Below are 25622 nucleotides of genomic sequence, written 5' to 3' on the forward strand. Positions count from 1 at the left end.
GTTTTTTTGTGTTTATCTTTTCAAAATTGTTCAAAAAGTTCCTACGGTTACTCTTCAGTTTCAACTAGGATTACAGCCAATAGACACAGAAACTGAAGTCCAGAATAATAAGTGCCTGGTGAAGTGAAGTCATTAGCTGAAATCCAACACGTCAAAGTATCTACCCCCTTCAAACTTTCAACCAAAAATAGATGTGCAAGACAAAACTTAAAAAAAAAAAAAAAAACTGCACCGTCCAAGATGCATTTGAACAGATTTTAGCCACAGTATGTGTGTGTGTGTGTGTGTGTGTGTGTGTGTGTGTGTGTGTTTGGGTATGTGTGTGTCAAGGGGGTTGGGCGCTTTCAACTGAAAAAAAATCACATTCTCACTCACTTTAGAACAAGCTATTTCCTCTTGGGTTTGTCTGCCCGTCCACTGTCCTACCACTTTCACAGAAGCCTAACTGTCTAATGATGCATTTAGAGGTGGCATTAAGCAGCAGAGAGGGGGGTGAGGGGGGGGAGGGGGGTGGGGGGGAGGGAACTGGAGAGCGAGAGACAGAGAGCAGTCCATTCAGAATGTGCAACTGGTTACAATGGTAAAAAGGTGTGCGTCATACTCAGGCCCTATGTGAAAACCACCCACTGTATGGGGGCAAACACAGCTCATACAAAGCATCCTCACATAACAAAGGAGGAGAGTGGCGAGAGACACAGAAACAGGGAGAGGGAAGAAGGGGGGAGAAAATGTTTGCAAATCATATAAAAAAAAAAAAAAAAAAAAAAAAAAAAAAAAGGTAAAGAAGGAAAGTGAGACGAAAGAGAGAAAGCCGCGGGAAAAAAAACAAAACAGGCAGAAAAAGAGACAGATGAGTGAGCAAGGCTTTAGTGGCGCTGTTGGGGCGAAAGAGAATGCCACTAATAATGAGATGTCTATTTTACCCACCAGCTCTCTGTCTCTCTCGCTGCTACGCCTGTTTTCCTCCGGCCCCCATTATCAGTGCACTTGAACCCGAGGATAACAATGAGTTCACAGAGATTGAGAAGTGCCGAGGCCTTAATTGTATGTATTTAGTCACGCAAACAGAGGCAATGGCCTGAGAACGCCTAGTTAGCCAATGACATCATTTAGCCACACAGCCACTTTAACTCAATGGGGCTGCTGTGGCATACAGCTCTCTGTCACTATACTCTCCTACCATCTCTCTGTGTCTCTCTATCTCTGGCTACTGAAGGATTCCCCATGCTCGAAAAATCATCTTCAATTGCTCTCTTTTTCTCACAAGGTCATTTTATATATGACCTTTTTCACAGCTTTGTTTTTGTGTGATTATAATATTTGGTCTTGTAGAAGTTTATTCATCTTTTGCACATTTAACCTGTAATAAAATGTAATATATAGTAAATACCGTACTATGTGAAAAGCTACTTGTGTCTCTGTTTGCTTGCCTCAGGACATAAGCCCCTTTCACACATGCACTGCAACCCTGAAGTTATCTGGATATTACCTGGAGGAGCGGTATGTGTGTGAATCAGTTGGACCGGACATTAAACAGACTTTACCCTGCCTCCTCCCTGGTACCAAGTCCATGTAACGTCCGATTGAGCCCATGTGTGAACACAGCAGTTAAATTCTCAGCGAGCGAGTGAGTGGGCTACAACTGCTTACTGCCGGAAGTGCAACAAAATCCAAACAACTGTTGAACAAGCAGAACATAAACTAAAATACGACGTCTTTGACTTCCAGCAGTCACCTCCTCTCTCATCCACAGCCGCTATTTTACACATGCAGCAGGCTAGCTAAGCTGCATTGTTTTGACTGAGCCTGAACGCTCCGCTGTGAAGCTAGCGCTAACGGGAGAGAGGACTTCCTGTGATTTCTCATAAAATAAAAAACGTATTATTTCTGATTAAAAGCTTAAAAACGCTGAATTACAACCGCAGCGTACTTTTAGCATCATGTCCTGCCTCCTGCACCCCTCACCTAAAGCAAACGGAGCAAACTGGGCCTCGGGCTGCAACTAACAATCTAATTAACATTATTTCCATAATTTATTAATAATGATTATTTTTTTGCATTAATCGATTAACTATTTAGTCAGCAAGTAGTAAAAAGTGCCAATTACAATTCCCCAGAACCCTGAGTGACACTTTCAAATTGCTTGTTCTGTCCAAGCATCAGTCCAAAACCAGAAAATATTCAAATTGCCATGATATAAAACAGCAAATTCTCACATTTCAGAATATGGAATCTGGATTTTTTTTGCTCAATAAATTGTTTTTTGACGAACAAAACTGTCAAATAATTTTCTGTCAATTAATGAATCGATTGATAAACTAATAGTTTCAGCAGTTTTTGAGTCAGAGTTTCTTTTTTTGGCTGCACGTTAACTATTTTCCACAGCCGCATCTGCAGACACGGGCAAAAAGGAAATGACCTCTTGCTCTCTGCTTGTGTGTTTGGATGACTGTGTGTGTATATCCTTGTGTGTGTGTGTGTGTGTGTGTGTGTGTGTGTGTGTCTCTCTGTTTGTTTGCATGCATACTTTTGTCAATCAATGGTGGTTGCTGGCAGTCACAAAGATGATGATGGCACCGAGATGTTAGTGTGCCTCACTTGCTCGGCACAAAGAAGGGTGTGTGTGTGTGTGTGTGTGCGTGTGTGTGTGTTTGTAGAAAGGAGGAGTGCTTCTCAAGCAGGGATGTCAGCACTTGAAAAATCAATCACCATCTGGGCTCATTTCATACAAAGGACAGAGGGAGGGGAGGATAACTCACAAACACACGTACACACACGCACACACACACACACTTGCATCTTTCATTTCATGCAAAGACAACAGAGGGCAAAAATGTACAGCAGCGAGGTGCCCCCCTTGTCTCCTGCCTTTCTATTTTAAGTGAAGACTTCACTCCTCGCCTGGATCCTGCTGCTATAAAAGCAGGTGCAATTTCCTCCTCTGCCCTGCACCTCCGCCTGGCCATTTTCAAATCGGAGGTTATGTTGGTTGCAGCGAGCGAGCGTACACTTGAGGAGGGCAGGGTCGGACATGGAGGGGTGTTTTCGGTTAAAAGTACTGGCCATGCTGGGGCCTATCTAAGCCATTAGGCCAGTGCTATGTGAACACACCGCATCAGGGCTGGTGTGCAAGGTCACCCAAAGCAAACAGGGATAAGAGGAAAGAAAAGCAAAGATTCATCTGCTTGAGTTAGCACCTCAGGTCAATGGGTTTACCTCCTATTCACCACAGCGCGGCCGTCATTTACAGACGCTGCTTTAACTGGCTTTCAAAACCTGTTTTGAACTTCACATAAGACACTTTTATATGAGAAAAGTGAATGTTTTATGCAAACAAGATTTTTTTTTTTTTAAGTATGCACAAAAAGCGTCAGAGATTGAAAGCGTATGTGTGCATGTGTGTGTGTGTATGTGTGTGACATGATTTTTGCTGCGGCGCTGCCTCCTTTCAGTAGCACAGCTGTGTGAGAAATACCAGTGGCAGAGGCTGCTGAGGCAGCGAAAGCATTTAATACTCGACAAACAGTTATCTAAGCCCATGTCCAATAGCTAGACACCACTGTAATGTGACCTACATACTAAGTGAATAAGATTTTTTTTTTTTTTTTTTTTTTTTTTTTGGTCGGTTGGGGTGCAGCGGGGGTACAAGGCACAGGGTGGGGGGTGTAGGAGCGAACAGTGAACAGAACTCATTCAAATGACAGAAATAAAATAGCAAAGTATTCCTTTTCGCTTCCCTTTTGCCTTCTTTTTGCTCCCACTCTTCTCCTCCTTCACCAGCAAAAAAGAAAGTATAATGTAACAGAACATATTGTGCCCTTCTAGGCATTGAACTCTTCCTGCTTTGTTCATTTTAACCCCCTGGAAAGAGGACTTTCGCAATTTCTTTTAAGGATTTAATGAAATGACAAGTGGAGGGATGTACCATGTGTTTTTTTCCATGGGGATCTGAGAGGTTAAAGCATCTGTCTCAGGGTATATCTCAGGGAATACTGTAGTGTTCATTCACTGTCTCACATCAATTTAGCATTTCTTATGATGAAAAGCTTCAAGGTGGTGTAAATTAGGGGTACATAAGGATAGAAAAAGATTAAAGATCGTTCTACGGTTTTTTGATCATGATTACACACCTTATCATTTAACTGCATGGTTTGAGTTGAGTATTTTCAGGGCCAAACCTTGAGAAGGGCACTGTCTCGGCTAGTTGCAGGGCACTGAATTAAAAGCCCATTATGCATAATTTGAGGCAGAAATGGACAGATTAACTTCAGAACAATTTTGATAGGTTTGGTCCCAGTTTCAACCTAAAAATTGATGAATGAATAAATGCACGCTTGCACACCCACGCACACACACACACACACACACACAAATACACAGTCAATCTGCCTGGCCACATCAACAGAGCAGGTGTCCTTAGTAATGCACCATCGCGCACTTGGATCCCTGCATCTCAGAACAGAGGGAAAGAGGGAGGAGGGAAAAGCAGAGAAAGAAATAAAGGACAGTTAGAGGAAAGTGAGAGAAAGTCTGTTTCTAACTATTTCATTGCAGGGAAGCAGTGTCAGCGTTGGTGTGTTTATTTGTATATTGGCTAGCTGCTGGAATTCGGTTGCATTACGCGGATCAGTCACCAACAACCGACTTGACTGACACGACGCACCAGAGAAACTTGTTTGAATGCACCTCATTTCTTTGCTTGAGACCGGCAGACTCCTACACTTGTTATTTTGAGGATGATCAAAAAAGTCGAGATGATGTATTTTCAGTATCCATATAAGAATTATTTATCAGGAAAACAGGCCTCAAACCAGACTGAGGAGAAACTAAGCAGAAAGAGATGTACTTAGTAAAGACCATGCCTTTGCTCCCTGCTGAGTCTCAGCTACATGGTACATAAATAACCATTATGAATCACGCTGTTTGGTCTCACCCTGCCGTTTCTCAAACAAGATCCAGTTTCCATTTAGCCACAGTGGTGATGAGCAAGCCTCCTGCAACAGCGCACCATTTTGAAGAAAGCAAGAAAATAAAACAAGTTATGTGTTTATCTAGTGCTTCAATTTGCTAAAATGCACAGAAATCTAGTAACTTCGTCGAGTTTGGATGATCACATTTTTCTACTGCTCGCTGTTTACATTTGAACTTGTCTGCCTAATAGGCTCGCATCCAGTCTAAACCTACAAGAGGCCAGAGGGCGAACCCACAACAAAAAACCTCGCAGCTCAGATGAAAAGACAAACTGCTGCTCAAATAAGGCAATTAGTTTGCACAAAAGGAGAAGTAAGAGAGGTTTCCAATCTATTATCATAAAGAATAAGTCTCTGACATGACAAATCCTCCATTGTGAAACTTTGCCTCGGTCAAATGTGATAAAACCGTGATGCCAAAAAAAAAAAAAAAATGTGATGCCAATTAAGAATGCTGAAACATACCATTAGCTATGTCAGAGGCACAATCCTGTGTTTAAGCTTGTTGCCTTTCCTCTTTGGAATCAGTTCAGAGGCAATGTCTTGGGTGGTTCACTCACATCAGCTTCCGTGGCCTAAGAGATTACCCTACACAAACGTTATCCCGTGGCAAATCTATCTTTAGGCCGCGCATTTTAAACCTTGTAGCAGAAATCAAGCCTCCATTCAGGGAATCTCCTTTGTAGAACTTAAATACATCCCAATGTGTCCATCAACAAAGGCCTCTACCCTTCCTCCTCGCTCTCTGCGACACTTTAAGTTTAGGATTGTTCAGCGGGCCTGTGGGTGGGTTTTTCATTCTTTCCCATTCTTCCTTTATTTTGCTACTTCTTTAGAGCATTAGGGCGACCAGCCATTGAACTACAACCGCTACTATAAAAATTCATCAGGATTAAAATGACCTCACACACAAAATTAAAGTTCCCCAATGTACACAATAAGGGGCTGTATCTTTTTAAGACATTCTCAGCTTCCTTGGGAACAGGATTGTTTCTTGACAAAGTGGTCTCTACTCAACAATGAGCACCTTTCAGACACACACAGGGACTGCCTTTAGAGCTGCGGAGAGAGACGGATTTCACATATCAATCAAAAGAGGGAGGGGGTGGTGGGGGGGGGAGGCTCGTCTGGTGAGAGTGGTCCTTCAGAAACCATGAACAGATTCGAATGGAGTATATGCTTTTCTCTCTTACCGCCACTATTCATAATAACAGAGGACACAGGAGTAGAGGAGAGGGAGGGGAGTCCTCTTAACACCTTTCTTTTTAGACTTGTCTTTCCTTATATGGGGACTGAAGCATGGTTCCTCAGGCTTGTCCCTGAAATAATAAGACTGCAGTGGATGCCTAGATTGTACAACAGTGAAAAAAGTTGCTTTGTGAAGAGGCCAAGAGGGCCCACTGTATTCAGTCTGTGTGCAAGCTTTCATGTTCTTGAGTTTGCAGTATGTGCTCGTATGAGCGCTTGTAATGCGTGCCTGTCTGTATGTGTGGGGGTGGGCGTGTCATTCCATTACACCTGCGCAGTGGCGTAATGAGCCCATGAGTGTGTGCACTGGGCCACAGCCATCCACTGCGCCAGCCATGCACACCGCTGCAGCTAATCATGTTTAAAATGAATAAGGTGTCAGTGTGGGTAATTCACAGCTGTATTAAAGCACCTCAGCCCAGATATAAGGTACATAAAACAAATTAAATATAGTATTCTATTACAAATATAGAATATTTTTTGACAGCTGTATTAATGGGTGCACCTTAAAGGTCTTCTTAATAGGTCACTGGCTGCATGTTTCACCTTCTATACTTTGTGAGGCTTGGGTATTCAGATCATCTCTGACTCATAGCTCACAAGAATACAGAGAGCGGAGGGGAGAAAAAATGGCTTTTTTCAGATGTATCATTTTGAGAATTTGATTTTCACAACCGAATACAGAATCAGATATTAAACTGTAAAACTAGTAGTAAAACACAGTTTTTCACAATATAACTATGGCTAATCTATTGCTAATTCAGACAAGATGTGTGTCTCTAAAGCCAATTCATGAAAGCTTTTGTATTGCATGTGCAGTATGGTGTGGAAAAAACCAAGATTCTTCCAAATAATCATTTTTATTTTCCCACAAATAATGGCAGTATCTCTTTGATGGATTGTCATAGTACTGGCATGCATCTACACAAGAGGAGAAACCGAGGAGATTATGCCACGCTTGTTCAGTGCCCCATGAATTACATCATTTCTCCCTGCTTGGACCTCAGTATGACATTAAAGTAGATCTCAGTGTAACTGGAAAAAAAAAAAGTATTAGTATTCACTGCATGTATGTGTGGCAAATGTGTGCTATTTTTAAATAGGGATGCTGTGAAAGTGTGGAATTGGGGACAAGGCAGCCTTGCACCGGGCCGTGACACAGACTTATGTTAAACCTAATTAGATCATGATAATAGCTTTAGGGCCCCAGTGATCAATGCTAGAGGTCTGTGGAGATGAACTTTCCTTAAGTTTCATGCTGTGCGTTGGTTGTACTCTCATTTTTTTCATACACAGACACACACATCAGAGTGTATACACTGTACGTTGTGCTTTTTTAAAGGCGGATAATGTGTTATGTGATAGCATTGTCTTAAATATGCGTCTGCACATCCACTGTCTGTCTCAGTGGTTTGCCATTCTTGTTTTGGCAGTGAATGAGTACAATATGGTTAGATTGATACACATATGTTCAAGCTAGACTAATTAAAAATTCAAATAGCATGCATCAATGCCAGATCCACCTCCAATATGTTGGAGAAGATTTTATATTAGAAATTCATAATGACCATGTGACATCACCTCAGTCCTCCAAGCCTATCCCACAATGCAATGCAACCACTGCATGCCCATCAAGACACTTGCTGATTCTGAGTTGCATCCCGTCAACAAATTTGTGGTGGAGTCTTGTCTATAGCTTGCAGACTCCTCGGATCCTCTCACTGAAGACAAAGAGGATTTCTTATGCTTCCATTACTATCTAATGTAATTTGTGTAATGTAATATTTCAACACGTCTATGTCTGCAGACATGCTAACTCGCTAGCTAGCTAATGATTAGACATGATATTGGATGCTCTGGGATTCCCTGCATGTATCAGTTGTGGTCGTGCCAGTTGTTGACTCTCAAAGCTTCCTCCTTCTACCTACTTCTCCCTACTCCAACTCTGCAAGCAATGCAGAGGAGTACATTCAGAAGACAAAATGGTAAAAATAAAGATGTTGGTTGACCGACAAACAGTAGCTGACTTTAGCTTGTATTATGTTTGTGTTTTGCACACTGTAATTACCTTTGGACAAGCTCCGGTTTGGAACCAACATTCTTGGCCTTTCAAAAACTCACCCACCCATTTAATTCCACAACTGTCAACTGTTCAGGCTGGTATGCACTGACTGCAGCTCTATTTGTTTGTGTCTGGTCAAGACACACAAGAATCATTGTCTTTGAACGCACAATATGGAAATGCACCTTTGAATCAGGTTGGGACTTCCTGAGGAAATTAGATGATGCCAACCAGTCTTTTTAAACCTCTGCCGTTACACCCTTTAAATCAAATTGATTCTATGATTGATTCTAATGTGACATTTTGATGACCCACTGTATTTTTTATTATCCTGATGAGGTTACAACTGTGAGGGGGACTAAATAAACCAAATACTTGGAAATGTCCACTGTGAAAACAGTCAGTTTTAAACCAGTCTGATATTGGCAGAGCCAAGGAGTAGAGAGTGCCCAGTTTGGTGACCTCAGGATTTTCGCCAACTGTGTAGTTCTGTTGATTTCATTGGACTGTGACCTCCAACATGCACTGTGTCTGGGAGGGTTTTCGGTGCAAAACATTTATGGTGAGGGTGAGCACCTCCATGTCTGAGGCCATTGTACTCTGCTGCAAAATGTGGGATAAACCCCTCTGGGCTGGGAGCAAGTGAACTAAGTTACAGAATTTCAGAGTCAGGGTTATGTTCATGAGTAAGATAACTGCCATGGTGAAGACAACTGAGGCCAAACACAACCCTTTGGCTAGTGGCCACAAGAATGACACTGTGGATTCAAAGTGCCAAAGTCAGTTTCCTTCGCAGGGTGTCTGAGCTCAGATTTCTAGGGGCTTCCTGTGGAAAGGAGCCACTTGGGTTGTTCCGGGTATCTAATCAGGTCGACTCCTGGCCACGTCCCTGTGGTGGTCCATGATTCTGTGGATGTTCATGTATTTTTTAGAAAAAACTGCGTGTACGTGCATGTGTGTGCGGATGCAGTACTTGTGTGTGTAGTGGGGCGTTTGTTTTGTTGCCATTGCTCAGCCCTGTGCTCTTCACCACTCAGGCCTCATCTCCCATGACATAAAAGATTTCATAAACACTACTATTTGCCAGAGGTCAACTTGATTCATAATCTATTAGTGCTGGGTCAGTTTGTCTTTTCAGGGGCCGTGCTCGGCCCGTTCCAGCTTGACATGCTAGCCTGCCGGCTGTCTAGCACTGAGATGACCAGTGGTATTCAAAAACTGTCATAACTTTGATGATTGGATTGATACAGATTTTTGAAAACGTGAAAAAAATGATTGGGGTTATTTTTTTTAAAATTGTTTTACACTCTGCAGTTGTGATAAAGAAAGAAACCAGCATATTGGAAGTGGACAACACAGACTGAATAATTTACTAAAAGCCCAATCTCAGCCAAAGATGCGTCAGTCTATCAATACAACAAGCTGTCTAGACAAAGGTGTACAGGATGATATAATGACCCCCTGAAACCTTCTAACGAATAAAGGTTTAATGTCATTTAAAATACAAATTCCCTGACAGAAGAAGGCATCCTTCTGCTTGGTGTCAAATGGCGAGGCGTTAAGCTCTCCATGGTGACATCTATCTCTCGCCACCACCTTGAGGGCATCTTTTAAGCAGAGGAATTTAGCTATTATGTGGCATTAACCTCATTAGAAAACACTCTTTAGCTGCTCCAAGATAAAATTGATTTACAGCTGCCATTTCCACCACTGCTCTCGATCAATGGTTAAACTATCCCTTTTATGGCCCTGTGCACACTCTCTGCTCTTTTCTCCAGTTTTCTTTAACTGCTCTTTAATTTCATTCCCCCCCTTCCACTCTTGTCCTTGTGCCAGGTATGCAGTCACAAAGTGGAAGAGGGTTTTTCTCTATTCCCCCATGGTCAAATATGGGACTGACTACATTTTTTGAGAGTGGATAAACACGATAGGATCACTGGCAGATTCCTTGAACCAATTAAGCACAAATTGCTGTCTTAGTCTTTTCTACATGTGAGAGTTTCACCACGGTCAGCTAAATTTGCGTGGGTGGTCTTAATTGGGGTTATATCTTAACAAAATGTTGTAGTGTTTTTTCTTTCCACTCTTAGCGAGGTTGCTGTAGTTATTCACAATTTAGGAATGTGATGAGCCTAAGCAGCTGCAGATGCACGGCCGTGTTTAAAAAACAGATTTTGGGGGGGATTATGGTTATTATGGCCTGGATCGTGTCGGGATACGGGGTTAGGTTAGTGTCAAGTTGTGATTGTTATTATGGAAAAGTTATGCGTCAAGTGTGTGGCTGGGACAGGTAAATGTAAAGGGAAAGTAGCATGGTTTTTGAATTTGGCCTACTACTGAACTTACCAATTGAGCCATCTAGACACCTGGAAGTCCCTGGAAGATCCACGCTCAGTACATGCTCCTCAAAACTGTGTATGCTACATTAGTATACAATTTTTATAGAGATATTAGGCTACAAGCACCTGAAACACAAAAATAAATAAAATGGGGCTTTAGCAGCTCATATAAAATTCAGCCCATGCCTGAGCAAAATCACAAAGCTTTGGAAAAAGCATGTAGACCCTGAATTCATACTTTTCTTTTGTTAAACTAAGTAGTTTCAAGTAATAGGCCAATGCAACTAAACGAGGTAGTTTTTCATACAACTCAGTTCTGAGCAAGTACGGGTACTTTGCTGGTTTCCACATGAAGGTATTAGGTAAGACTGTGCATAGCTACAACAAGCAGAAAATCCACAATCTATGTGACCAATCTGTGTGGCCAAATGTCAGCATACACCCGCCCACCTCTGACAGCTCAGGTTTATGTGGACGTTTAAGCAAAACACGCAACGCTGTATTTCTTTGACAAATCAATACGACCACCATTTCAGCTCTCTTTCCTTCACTCCCTCCCTCCTTCTTGTGCCCGCTCCGCTCTCATCTCCCTCTGTCTGGGAGAATTGATCCGGACGGATGGAATGATATCAACCGGCAGATAGAGTGATACGCCCCGCTCCCTCCTTCCTACCCTCCTTTCACCGCACTTTTGACACATAAATAAAATATGTGGCCTTTTTGTTTCGATTTGCCGCGGCGTTAGTTCTGAGAAAGGAATATGGTGCACGGGGCTCACATGGAGCTGTTGCTAGACAAGAGGGAGCTGAGAGTCGGCTGGTTGCCATCACTCACTGTTCACAGGCGCCCTACAAAATCCCCTGAACTTTCCGACATGCGCATTTGTTAGAGTGACGCAGTCAGATTCTAAAGAATGGCATTAGAAAATAATGTGAGCACTAAATTATTCAGGCTTTTTTTTTTGCCATAATGCCTCACTTTACAACCACACACAGCTGCGCACACACTAACACACAGACACACATATATATATATCCTCCCACTCACATTTGAGTTATGGCAGATCCATTTAGTGTCAGCGTCCAAATTTAGCAAAGGAAAGGATGAGAGAAGGTGCAGCGAGAGGAGAAGAGTTCACTAACTCTGTCATGCTACTACATTAAGGTGCCAAACCAGCATCGCAGTCAATCCCCACTTTAATATCAACGGATATAAATCACTACCTTAGCTACATGTATTAGCTGTGCTATCAACAGATGAATGCAACATGTTCATCCGCACCTCAGCTAGATATTCCTGATATGATGGCAAAGGCATTTCCACGGCTTGACTAGAAATAGCTGCTAGGTGAACTAACCTCGCGTCCTTGGCGTATGCCAGAGCTTCAGGCCTGGATCACACAGGCCTGCAGGGTTTCCACTTCAGTCAGTCAGACAGACAGACAGACAGACAGACAGACAGACAGATAGACAGACAGAGCTCTGGAGTTTTCTAAGGCTCTAACTTCTCCTGACACTTCTGTTGCACCTTTTGCATTCCTCTCCTTGCATCTGAAGCCCTCAAACGTAGGTCAGGTCACACACACACACACACACACACGCACAAGTGCCTACATTACATAACCTCTGCCATGCTCAACACACAGCTTCTGGGCCAGAGACTAGAGCGAAGAATGACAAAAGAGATAAGAGACAGCCAGCCTGGACTTAAAGATAGACAGAGTTACCCTACTACAACGGATAACTGATGGGATTAAATAGGAATTATCTGTTGATATGCCCATGCAGGCCTTCTGTACGTTCATGTACAACGGACGTCCCGGCCAACTGCTGTGTGTGTGTGTGTGTCTGTCATTATCATGATCATCCTCATCATCATAGTGATCGTCATCATCACCCCATACAGATTGCATCAGGGTGCGGATAAATGCAAACTGCTCCACAGACTCATCAGACACTTCTCTCGTCTTTTTGCCCCTTTTTTCCTCTTTCATTCATCTTTTCTTCCTCTCACTCATTCATGCAAGACTACTGTTATTAATAAATACCTGAATACCCAAATGAGCCCTCTGTTTTGTCACCTCAAGTCTCCTTTCCCTTACCCCCCCAACCTCTCACATCCATCCCTCCCGCCCTTCCTTCCCTCCCTTACTTCTTCTTCCCTGAAAACCCTGAGTCACCTCAGACGGTGGGTGGGGGTGGTTTCTCAGACAGCGTGACAGTGTGCTTAGCCCCGTTAAGCCAGCCTCAGCTCCGCTTCTGGTCGGCACTGATCAGGGAGCCCTGGGAGAGAGAGACAGAGAGACACAGCGAGAGAGAGAGAGAGAGAGACAGAGAGAGAGAGAGAGAGAGAAGATAAGGAAAGTGCTGAGTTCACCGCCACCACCGCTCCCCTTCCCTCCCTCCCTCCCTCTCTCTCTGCTTCCAGCATCCCCTCCTCGGGAAGGGGTTTCCCCCCTGGAAAGAGGAGGGGAAGGTGAATCGACTGCTGCACTGCTGACTGCGCTGAAATAACCTCCGAATACCTCCAGCTCTCTGCTCATTCACCTCCTCCTGTTCAACCTCCAACTTTTCCTCATCCTGCTCCTCAAACCTTCAAACATTTTTATGCAATTTTTTTTAAGTGTAACCAATATTCAAAAAAAAGCTAGGCTGCTATGAGATGAAATTGTTATAATTACTTAGTAATAAAACTGCATCATAAGCATTCATAATTACCATTCAGTTCAACAGTTCAGCAGGGCAATCTGTGCACAAGCACCTCATAGATAGGTATTGATATTTTGCATTTTTTTTTCTATTCATTTAGTCTGAATTTGCATGCCGTTAGGGCTGGCAATAGTATCATAGTAGTTCTGATAATATACAGCACCAGTCAAAAGTTTGGACACACTTTCTTATTCAAGTGCAAAGTGGTGCTGGTACTGTATGTGTGTTGAAATATGATAAATGAATGTTAAAATCAATGCAATGAACAATCTACATTCTTACACATTACATCATTTTATTTTATCATCTGTATAGAATCTAGTGAAAGTCACTGATCAGTAATATACCATCATTCAACCCTAAGTGTTACATAAAGTTATTATTGTAAATGCATAATCAGAGTAGATTTAATTAAATCATTCTAACAAGTCAGACATTGTAAATTATGTGCTTACAATGTCTTATGACCTATAAGAGGTGTACACAGGCCTGTTTTTAATCACTCCAGTCAATTTTATTTATGCAGCCTAAAATCCCAAATTTTCCTCAAAGGGATGTACAATCTGTGCAGCATATGACAGCCTCTATACATAGATAGTCAGTTCAGATAAGGACAAACAGGGAAGAAAGCAACCTTGCAGAGAAGGGATACTTCATCCAGGACAAACAAACATGCAGTAGATGTGGACAGAAAAGAGAGAAAAAGCAGTTACAACAGTGCAGTTCCGATGTGGAATATGTGGAATATGTGGAATATTTTAAGACCACACCCACCACCACCACCCACACTTTATAATCCTGTGACTTGATTGATAATTGCCGTGAAAGATTTTCATACTATAAATGTTAATTCTGTTGCAGGTTGACGATGGAAAGAAAGAAACCTTCTTCTTTATTTGTGTAAACCATTAATATCATTCCCTCATCAAAACACTGATAATTCACTTGACGTGAGCAATATATGTCACGTGTTATCTTTTTTTTTTTTTCATTTTTAAGTCCATCTGTCTTCTGTCAGTAGAGCCTGTTAAGCAAACTTGTTCTCCACACGCAGTAAGTTGTTTTAAACATCTGAACTCCCCTTGCACATTACAGCATTAAACAAAAAAAAAAAAAACATACAGCTCCTGCATAGATCTGCAGCTACATATTTCATGCAGTAGATATCCAGGTCATTAAGCAACATTTTGACACTTCTGTTATTTACTACCCCAAGCGCTTTCCCACCTCGTTTAATCAGACTTTACTAAAACCCGCTGACTCAGAGAGAAACCTTCTTTCTCTCTGCTCTGTTTATGTTTATCTCCTCAGCTCCATTCTGCTCTCTGCCTTTCTCTCTTTCTCTTTGCTTACTTACTCATATTTTCCAAAAAACGTCTATTTCACATGTGTCTGGGGCTGGGGGTGAGCCGCAGAAAAATCACAAAAGAACAAATAAAGTGGAGGCAGAGTGTGTTCCTCTGACTTGAAAGACTACAGTTATCAAAGGCATAGAAGGTCTCAGCTGTGTGCTCCAACAGCCAGATACTGAGTGAAACTCCAATTTTCTCAGCGGTCAGGTGATGAACGTGTAACTTTGTGATTTTGACGTGTTTTACCAAAGCAACTATCACAAATATGCATCTCCTCATCCGTTAGAGGGTGATATTTAAAACATCCAAAGTGGAGTGCACCGTTTTGCTTTAGAAGTGGTTTGCCTTCGATTTTCTCTGCTGGGAAGGGATCACTTGAGACAGGAGGAGGAGGCGGATTTGAAGGGAATAAGATGTGGCTCAATACAAGTTATCTTTAATGGAGGGATTCAAGAGAATGTGGGGGAAAAAAGGCAGAGAGGAACGGAGGAGAGGGGGGGGGGGAGGAAAAACATGAATGTAAAGTGTTGACAGCTGTGTTTGGTGCGGTCAGACTCCGGGGTCAGGTGCCGACAAACACACACACACACAAACAAATGTTCACACGGCACATATATCAGCTGTCCCCTGCTAAATGGAAGCTGGATGTAATATTGTTCTCGTCACGACGGCCATCTGATGTCAATTTCACACAGCGGCGGGACCCTCCGCAAGCTGCTCCGTACACCCGTACCGAACAAAACCAACACACAAACAAAAGGTGTACTAAAGCTACGAATTTGTGTGTACTCTCTTCCTCTCTTCTCCCCGTCTCTGTCTACCCTTCCCTCCCTCCTCACACACACACACACACATACACACACACTGGGATAAGTCAGGAGGAAATTGATGCCCATGTTTTGTGGGACCACCTGTTCATCCTGGATACAAGTCTAAGAACCCAGTAAGGGTTAACCCTCTTTGTGGGAGGGAGCCAGGATTGTGTGTGTGTGTGTGTGTGTGTGTGTGCATGACTTCATACATGCATGTGTGTGCATGTATGCGTTGGCACCGCCCCGTCTGAAACGTGCCCCATGAGTGGCAGACTGGCTCAGGCTGTCCGGCTGGGAGGGAACAGAGCCCACTGCTGGACCACCTCCCCGTCAACACACACACACACACACACACACACACACCTAATCCTATGCAAAATCCATGGGGAGCATCTTTCCTCTCCATCACCCATTCAAAACTACCTGCTCTAAAAGAAAAAGAAAGAACATAAAGTCCAAATGGATTTATTTGTGTTGAAAGGTCTTCAAAATCGATAATTACGGACATAATCTACAGCTGATCATATGAATAAATCAAGTTGTCTGTAAACTGAAATAAAATTTTAAAGAACATACAAAAAAATGAACAAAAAATGTGCAAACAAAATAAACTAAGTATATGCGTACATACACTTTTTCATGAACAAACCTATTGAAGTGAATCTCTCCTCTGCACAATCTAATACACACTGCCATTCAACAATGTAGCCACAATACACTACCAGCATGAGGACCCACTCACACCAATGCATCCACACAAACCACCTTGAATCGTGGCACCTCTCATCATTCTCATAAGCGTCTGAAAATAGGGGAAGCACCCCCCCTCCCTCCCCCATTCCCCCCTCACCACCACCACCAGCACCAACAAATAAGATGGAGATGAAGAGGGGAAAAAAAAGCCCCAGCAATCTTGTCTTTCAAACGAAAAGGGGAAAATATTTTAAGGGGCAATGAATTTCGTGGAGCTGAATAGGATGTTGGTACATGTTTTACTAAAGGAAATATAATGGCAGACTATTATTAGATCACATTAATCACGAGTGTGCCAAAGGCAGTGACAGCCGCGCTGAAAAGGATTGAAAACGCTGGTAATGGATATAAATTACCCATTGTGTGATAAAAGGATTTTTTCTTCACTAAGAAGGTAAAAAGGAATAAAACACTGAGAGAGCCACTAAACGTTGTGTGTACATATTTGCATGTGTATATGTGTATGTATGTGTGAGTGTCCTGCTGCCTGTGTGTGTGTGTGTGTTATATGTAATAATACAGGGTTATCAGTGCAGGATTAAAATTTTAAGGGAATCAGATAGTGACAGTGAGGCCTCGCATTAAAGGCGCCAGCGACAGAAAAGAGGGAAGGATTAAAAACAGATTAAATTGGTTTGTAGTGACGGAGATGAAAGGAAGGAGGAAGAGAGGGGGGAAGGAGAGTGTGTTTTGACAGAGGTCTGTCGGGCTTTTGGCACGGTGATAATGAGTCACATCTCCCGTGCACTGTTATTTATCGCCGACTTGGCTCACAAACAAAAGATCAATAATTTTGAGCAAATCTAATGTTGTCCTCGCCGCTAATGCGCTCGTCCATCACATCTGCCATCTCCACCGAGGAGATGGACTGATTCCCTGTTTATTTGGAGATCAAATGCAATTATATCACATGGCTCTAATAACAGAGGAAGCCCCCCACGTGAATATGTGTGGCGCCTTGGATCATGCTCATGCATATGTATATATATAGATATACAGACATGCACAAAGGTGTCACGTATGTGTAAATGATAATATATGTATCGAATGGCCGATGGGTTGCCGCGCCTTTTTTCCGTATCAATCTTCATTTCTTCCTCAGACCTTGCCTTTGAAATATGAAGTGTGTCAACGGCCCGTTCCCCCGCAACACAGGAGGCACACAAACATCCGTCAAAGCAAGACACCCGATGTTCACCAGTTAGCCCTGCAGCACAGAGAGATGAGAAGACAGCAGATCCTTCACTGACAACTAGCCCTGGGTGAGACACTTTCCAGCCACCTGAACTCAATCAGGCCCCGGTGGAGGCAGCATTTGGGTATTTCATTTCATCTCCATCCCCTTATTCATTCGAGGTATGTTTGATTTATCTCTCAATGCCACACGCAGGAACGCAAATCGCATTCGAATCTAACGTCACTTTTGGTATGGTTACCTCCATACAGCAGCAGATTTAGATGCTTTTCAACCTGGTTGCGTGTAGCTCAGAGCAGGCGCTCGTATCAGTCATCTGATGTTTAGTGCACTATGTATGGCGATGCGCATCATATGCACCCACAAGTTACTCTCCAGGGTGTCTAATATCTACCAAATGCTGGCTGTAGCAACATTATTTGAGACTTCTGCAACTGTCCTTGGCACACTGAAATCAAGCGCACCCTGAGCCAATCTCCAGAGCTATGGCAGTAAAGCCGGTGGCAGGTGTAAGGCGCTAAGCTCCTTCCCCTTCTCCCTGGGTGAGGTGTGAGGAGCAAAACAATGACAGACAAAGGTCACCTGGCCCACAACACCCCACCCGCTGAGGTGTTGACCTGCCGAACGCACCCCTGAGGAAGAAGAGAAGGAAAAGAGAAAGAGTATGCAGGCAAGAAAAGGCTTAAAGAAAAATCTAAGTAGCAGCCAAGAAAGTGACCCATATCGACCAAAATAAGTAAAAAAAACTTGTATTCAGTATGGTATTATGGGTAATCAGATACTCATATTTGTTACGGAATCTGAAATAAACTTCCTTTGCTTTCAAATTGCCTATTTTGTCCAACCAACAATATATTCGGTTTGCAAAGATATAAACCAGAGAAAATCAGCAAATCCACATATTTGAATATTTGGAAGTTTTTCCAAATCAATCTTCAATCAAATTTCTTTGTTGGTAGACTAATCATTTCAACACTACAATGTACACAGCGACTGTCGGTGATATCCCAATTTTCAGGTTGTCCTGCATTTATACAGTTTTTCAACAGGCTGTTGTATCAAAATCTGTTTTTTGGAGTGCGAGAGAGACAGATCCTGGGTATAGCAGGTCGGGTCCTTGGCAGGTAAAATAAAAAAGCCTTGACATAAGGCAAAGTGCAGGGAGGCCCAGTGCAACCCAAAGCACCTCCCAACTGCACCTAATTCTCTCTCACCCAGTCTCTCACTGTGTCTTTCTCTCCCACTGTTAACATACCCAGACACCTTACGAGCATGGCAGACTTCCTAGATGTTCAGAGCTGTGTCAGGGCACAGTTAAAGGTCAACATGACTTGAAGCCATGCAGAAATTAGCAACAATGTGCTGTTTTTACTATACTATGGATTTTAAAAAGAAAATGACTTCTTTTATGTAATCAGTAAGGCATATGCTGTTCGTGAAACAGACAACCTCACCGGAAATTGTATCAAGTGTTGTTTGCGAGGAGCAGGCCATGAGGAAATCAGAGAGGGGATGTTATAAATAGCCCACAAATGCATGCAGGGATCGTCACCTAAACAGTTTTTTCCTTCCCCTGTTTAATTGACATCCGTATATCAGTGGTAAAAATGCAAATATACAGAGACAAATGTGGTGTTAATGACACAGCCACACACACTCATCAGTTCTCTGGAACAGGAGTGTAACGGGTTCGCACACACACACACATACTGACAGGTCAGCGTCTCTGATTCACCCAAAGTTGCGTGAACAGATGTCGTAGTTGACGCCGAAACACATATTACAAATGTTCGTTTGAATCTGTTCGCTGAAATATATTTACATCTACAGAGGAAACACGTCAGAGCTGTAAAAGTTAGATGTATCTTTGTTGAATATGTCAAAGAATTCACTACTGAAAAATGAGTCCAAGTATCACTGTAATGACCACCTTCCAAATCATTATTGTCGCTGACAGCATCACTATCATCATCAGCGCTGTCATCTGTAATCATCGAGCCCATCACAAGCCATATTTTTTTACAATGAAAGTGACACGGACAGTCAGTGGCTGGTAATGAAGCAGTGTTAGGATGCGTTGACTCCAGGCTTGTCCTTGTGCAGAACTTCAGTTCATTTTGTTGGCACATGTAGGAAAAGATGCATTAAAACAATGCTATGTCTAAACAGATACGTAGCTATGGGTCAGCCTAGGCCCGCCCACTACTTGCCCAGGCTCATCCAATCAAATAGCTGCTTTTTTGTAAGAAATCTATTATTAAAATGACTTAATATGTGGTTTGCATTCCTAATCTCTTATCTCCGTTTATTTATGTGATATTCAGTATTTCATTTTATACCCTTGTAAAACATAAAGGAGGGCAGAGGGTATCATTTTGGCACTGACTGGAAGCAACAATCTGTCTATTATTTATTTCAACTAATAAAAATTCTTTGTACTTTAAATCATGTGTGATGTGTGCTCCAACTGGCTGTTTGAATGGTGTTGCAAACCGAAATCTACAGCAGTGTGCCAAACTACTTGTTTTCCATAAACAAACTCACGGCTGCTTTGCTAGCTAATGTTATTGAGCTAGTAGAGTAGCCTGGTGGCCTCAATAAAGTTTACCTAGCAATGGCAAAACGAATGTCCATTGCAAGGTTTTTCAAAAAACAAGATTGGAGGAGAGGGTGCCTGATGCTACTGCTAATGTTATTGAATCCATTAATGTTACGGGGGAGGGGGGCACCGAATTAGCACCGTCAAACTCCACAACAGACAGGCTTGAACTGGACACTCAACCAAGAACAACAAATTGTCTTGGAACTGTCATGTCAGGAAAATCACGCTACTTCTCTACAAGATGATATAATGACTTTGGAGTTTGAAGGTTTGAAGTTAGAATTTGAAGTATGACCCAGAAGTTGAAAACAGGCTTCAACAGCTTCCACGCAATGCTACACTGATGAGCCCCAAATATTCAGAATGTGCTGCTGGAATGTGCTATTACTTATTGCTACGAAAAATCAAGGAAGAGTACAAAGACCAATCCAAACATGAGCTAATAGCAGTTTGTCTCCATTTCATTGATGGTGGGGTAATTAAGGAGAGGGCTGTTGGATGGGCTGGAACCACTTTAGCTGGATCCATCTCTTTGCGTGGGATTTTGTTTTGATTGTGTATCAGTCATGTCAGGAAACAGAGTGGGGTGCATTTTCTTCTGAAGCAAACCTTCCCACAAGCTGTTTATGTACACTGCAACTCCCATCAATTGAACCCGGCGTTATGGACTGCCGCTTAAGTGTCAACAAATATCTGCACCTTTTTAGACACTGTGAATCAGCTGCATACCTTTATGTCTGGAGCCCACAAACACACACAGTTCATGCAATTGCAAAAGGAAATGCATCCCAATCAGAAGCTAATTGAGCTAGAGAGAGCTACTGATGTATGATGCAGCTCCAAGACAGGATCTGTAAGTAAAACACTGCAGCTACTTGACGTGATACTAGAGAGTCTGGCTGAGTTTTTTAGAAGAAAGCGGACAGACAAAGTTAGAAGCAGAGTCCTTGTTACAGCAAATTCAGACAAAGAAGTTTATCTTTTTGCTTGTGACATTTGGAAAATGATTTGACACCAGTGACTTTGCATCAAAAGGACTACAGAGTTCTACCTTATGTGTCTCAGACTGCACTGATCTGATAGAAATTCTATTAAAAAAAAACAGATTTTCCAAGTTCAGAGAGAATACAGATGGCGATTTTGACAAAGTGCTCAAATTAACTCAAGAGTTGATCAGCAAGAATGATATCAGTAATTGGGATGTCACCTCCTCGCGACAGAGAAGAATGCTGAGAGAGCGACTGAGCGACACTGTGGTGACCACTTCTTTGGGGGAAAACCTCAAGTATAAAGAGCAACAGAGATCTAAGGCAAATGTGGAACGCTATTCTAGACAGATAGATAACGGAAATGGACTGCAGATTTCAGGAAGACACATATGGAATCATGTGAGCCATGGCCTCCTTACTGCCTGGATCCACAACCTTTGGTGAACCTGAGCCCGAGCAAGCAGTTTGGCAGATCCATCACTAATCTGAATACTCAATTTTCACACACCAGATAAGATGCAAAATGGATGCAGGACAAAACTATCCATCTCTAATGGAAGTGCTTGACAACTGTCCAGCAGAGATTTTCCCCAATGTCAGTGCGCTGCTAAGGGTTATTATAACCCTGCCAATCACATCATGTACAGTGGAGACTTTTCTCAATGACAAATTGGATAAAAACAAGACTGAGAGCCTCAACATCAACACGTTGCCTCAACAACTTCATCATTTTGTCTTTTAAATGAGAACCGTCACACTCATCGGACCACAATGAAATCATCGTCTACGCCGCATCCTGTAGACATCAAAGGTTGAGGTCTTTTTTTTTGCTGTAGTCAATTTTTCAAGCTGTTGCCATTGTAGCCTGTTGTGTGTTTCTGTATCATACCATAATAGTGATGACATGGCATAATTAGCAAAGTTGGTTGTGAATGTGGCTGTGTGTCGCAGATTTATTATATGACATGGCTTGGCTTTGATGCTTAATACTCTATGTAGTCATTGTGTGTGAAGCTGTTTTTTTTTGTCCCTACATCTGCTGCGTGGTGCTTGTCCAGATTGTGAATATAGTGTCTTGTTGTTGTAACTGAATACAGTGGAAAGGTTTGATTTTTAAGGCTGTTGAGGGATGTCAGTAGGATGACACAGCAGGCCAACGCATAGCAGAACACTTTTGTGCTTGTAATGTAATGTAAATGCTATTGAGCTCTTTAGGGAATGAATTGTGTGGCCCATCCACTCTTATTCAGGCCCAGCTGCAATTTCATTTCTGGCTACGCCACTGTGTCTAAAGTGAATGAAATTTCATTTCAAGCTCTCAAAGCATTAAATATTTTACAGCAACATCTCTTTTGTCCTTTTGAGATGTTGTCCCTGTTACTGTGGATAATCTAAACTGTTCACAGCAAGGTCTGTGCATCATCCTGAATAAATGGATATTGTTTCAGGAACATGCATTATTGTGGATTTTTTAGTGTTATAGTTTTCATGCTTCAGGCACCACCAACAAAATTCCTTTCATTACATCTTAACATTGCTATGGGTAGGACATATAAATAATTTAAATTTTGATGTAATTTGGCTAAATGTACGCTTAGATAATATAATTTGACAGGTGCTAGTGGAAAATCCTGCACCTGATTGGATGAATGCACCACTTGCTGGGCTGTCATTAGGTTTTGCTTCAGTTCACGTTGCAAAAAAACACAGCAACTGTCACATTTCACCTGCAATGACCACCAAAGTCAGTTTCTCAATAAATTCAAGGTGAAAGTGTGGCACACAGTTGCTGAATTATGTTTAGTTTTAGAACCTGGTTTAAAAAAATTGTTCACAAGGTTCAGGAGATAGGAAGCGGTGAGGCGGCAGCCAGTTCAAATTGAATTGATCGTTGGTATCATCATCATCTGAATGACTTCCCACAGTTTGTTGATTGGTACAGCTTCTAGCTGCCAAGCTCAGCTGATTCTCATTGGATGTTTTTTCCAAGCTGATATTTAGTCACAGGAACTCAAATCATGAGATGTCCCACCATCAAAGTATAAAACTAACGATTGGAACATGCTATCACTCCCAAATTGATATACAGTACAGGTCTTTCATGGAGTAACATGAGACAAAAACTAAATCAAGGTTAAGAATGTTGACTGATATTGTTCAAGGATCAGTATGTAAGATTTAGAGGCATCTAGCAGTGAGGTTGAAATTGCATGTAGGTGAACCTACAGCGGCCATGAAACTCGCAAAAAATGTGAAAGATCTCTGGAGCCAGTGTTTGGTTTGTCCATTCTGGGCTACTGTAAAAACATGGTGGTGCAACATGGTGGGCTGTGTAGAAGAGGACTCGTTCCCTATGTAGACATAACGGGCTCATTCTAAGGTAATGAAAACATGATTCTTATTTTCATGGGATTATAAACTAATGAAAAAATACTTATGAATATTATAGACAAAATATGGTTAAAGTAGGGTCAGGGAACTAAAAACACTTAATGGTTAATGGTTAGGAAAATATCCTGATTATGGATCATAAAAACACATATGTTAACTGCAGGTTTGTGATGGGACACAAACAGCATAAAAGTTAGTGCTAGACACCCAGCCACCACCCTGGCCTCCACACCCCCCTACTTTCCGCCTTGCTACATACAGTATGGGATGCCTATGTCATGTGTTTGTTCAGCATTAGCACTGGATGTAAATCATGAGCAGCAGAACTGTTGGATATGGACATAATTCTTGGGGATATTGGGCTGTTTTATTACTCAGTTCAAACCAAAGAAAAACATAGTGTAGATCTGGAAGCACTTTTTCTATTAGAGATGTCCAAAAAATGGCATCTCTCACACAATTCAAATGTATCAATACTTTTTATTTATTGTATATAAGATTTTTAAAACTTCTAGTGGCTTGCTCTTAGTACCTTGATTAGTGTGGAATTCCAGGAAAAAATTGAGATCTTCACTATTTCCTCTTTTATATGTGAAAAAATAGAAAACGTAGGAAATCTCCTTTTTCATTTTGATGTTTTTGGCCTGTCTGTCTTGGTAGCAGTGTTTAGTGGTGAGGAAATCCTCTGACACGTATAATCTACTTCAGACTGACATCAGCCAGCGTTGCTATCAGTGTATCCCTATCTCTCTGAGCAGACTGCGTACATGAAGCAGTCTGGGAGCCAGGCTAGACTGACACCACAACAGCAGCCTTTGGTTCCCAGCACCTAACGCTCCGCTCATAGCCCGAATATCGCCTGTGGGATTTCACCGCACTAAAGAGTCATGTCAAAGATCTCGACAACGCGTAACGTCTCCCTCAGCCACTGCTGTCATGTTCCCTCTGCTTCTCACTTCCATTTCCCTCTTTTTTTTTCCTCTCCAAGCCTCTCTTGACTCTGGTTTGAGAAGGAGACTTTCTCCCTGAGCGTTTTAACTTGTCATTTTTTTAAATACACATATCAAAGCCGGGAGTAAAGGGGGGAGGGGGGGAAGACAGATGTTTCTCTTATGCCTTTCTACTCGAGTACAATGAAGCTTTGGAAAGGAGAGGAGTGAAGAGACGTTTGCAGAGATTCCTTTGCAATCCACATCCTTTCTCCCGACAACTGGCAATACATCATTTGTATTGATGCAATATTAAATTTCAATATCGCATGTCAAAAGGTACAAAATGATAGATCATAGCCTAACTAAATGAATTATTAAAGGCCTACGCCGGCTGCGCTATCGGCTTCTCTTACAATCAGATGTGTCAGAAGAGTGCAGTTTGTGATACTGGCAGCATTTCAAAGCTTTGTCGTTTTTCTTTCCAGCCGCATCCCAGCTTTCTTAATCTAGCTTTCTGTCACTTATTAATGTTCCCAAGGAACTAAAAACCACAGATCTTTCCCTCCCAATAATCAGAGGCTTAACTCACGTCCTTTTATTCCTCCAGAAAAATTCTTTAAAAAAATAAATGAATAAAGTCATAATTAAATATTGAATATTGAGCAGAAGATAAGGATAAGAAAATATGTTCAGCTTTGTTAGATATGTTAAGAGCAGAGACGAAGGAAGAGCACAGCTATGGTTGAGGCGGTGACTCATTCTGTGTGGTATGATTTATGTGCTCTTTATGTGCTCTGCGACCCTGTAAGTTTATCTCTATATTCCCTGTCTGATAGAGTGACTCCGTGGTTGTCTCCATGCCTCGCCACAGCACTGTGTGCCCGACGCAATGGTTGACTCTTAATTTACAACCCGAGTCAGAGGTCGGATTTTTGACGCCTCGTCAAGTTGCGGTTGACAGGAAAAGAGTGAGGAGCAGAGGAGAAACGAAGAGAGGACGAAGGGGAAAAAATAGATGCTTTCTCACAGAAAAGGATGGATTTCACAAGCAGCCCAGTTTTCTGCACACAAAACTAAAACTGTCATGCCAAAAATAACATGGTTACTGTTTTTGAACCCTTTTAATTATAGTGATGATCAGGGCTCTTCTGAAAGTTAATTCTTTGGAGTTTATCATCAAAAGCTCAGCATTTGTCACTACTACTAGTTATTATTAGCTATTATTATTATTAGAATTAGTCATTAGTTCTTATTGACTCTTCACTCAAA

General features: G+C 42.0%; 1 protein-coding gene across 10 annotated transcripts in view; it reads right to left on the minus strand.

The window, feature by feature from the left end:
* Positions 1-25622, minus strand: part of znf536 (zinc finger protein 536) — a 364930-nt gene that overhangs the window by 172505 nt on the left and 166803 nt on the right. For 6 of the 10 annotated variants that reach the window (XM_067596502.1, XM_067596520.1, XM_067596496.1 and 3 more), the window contains one exon: positions 12799-12901. The exons of 3 other annotated variants lie outside the window; for them this stretch is intronic. The gene's annotated coding sequence lies outside the window, so the exon portion shown is untranslated. Of the gene's footprint in view, positions 1-12770; positions 12902-25622 lie in introns of all 10 variants that reach the window. One more of the 10 variants, XM_067596529.1, reaches the window with a different exon arrangement.

The sequence above is a fragment of the Thunnus thynnus genome, chromosome 1, assembly GCF_963924715.1.
Source record: "Thunnus thynnus chromosome 1, fThuThy2.1, whole genome shotgun sequence".
Classification (NCBI taxonomy): domain Eukaryota; kingdom Metazoa; phylum Chordata; class Actinopteri; order Scombriformes; family Scombridae; genus Thunnus; species Thunnus thynnus.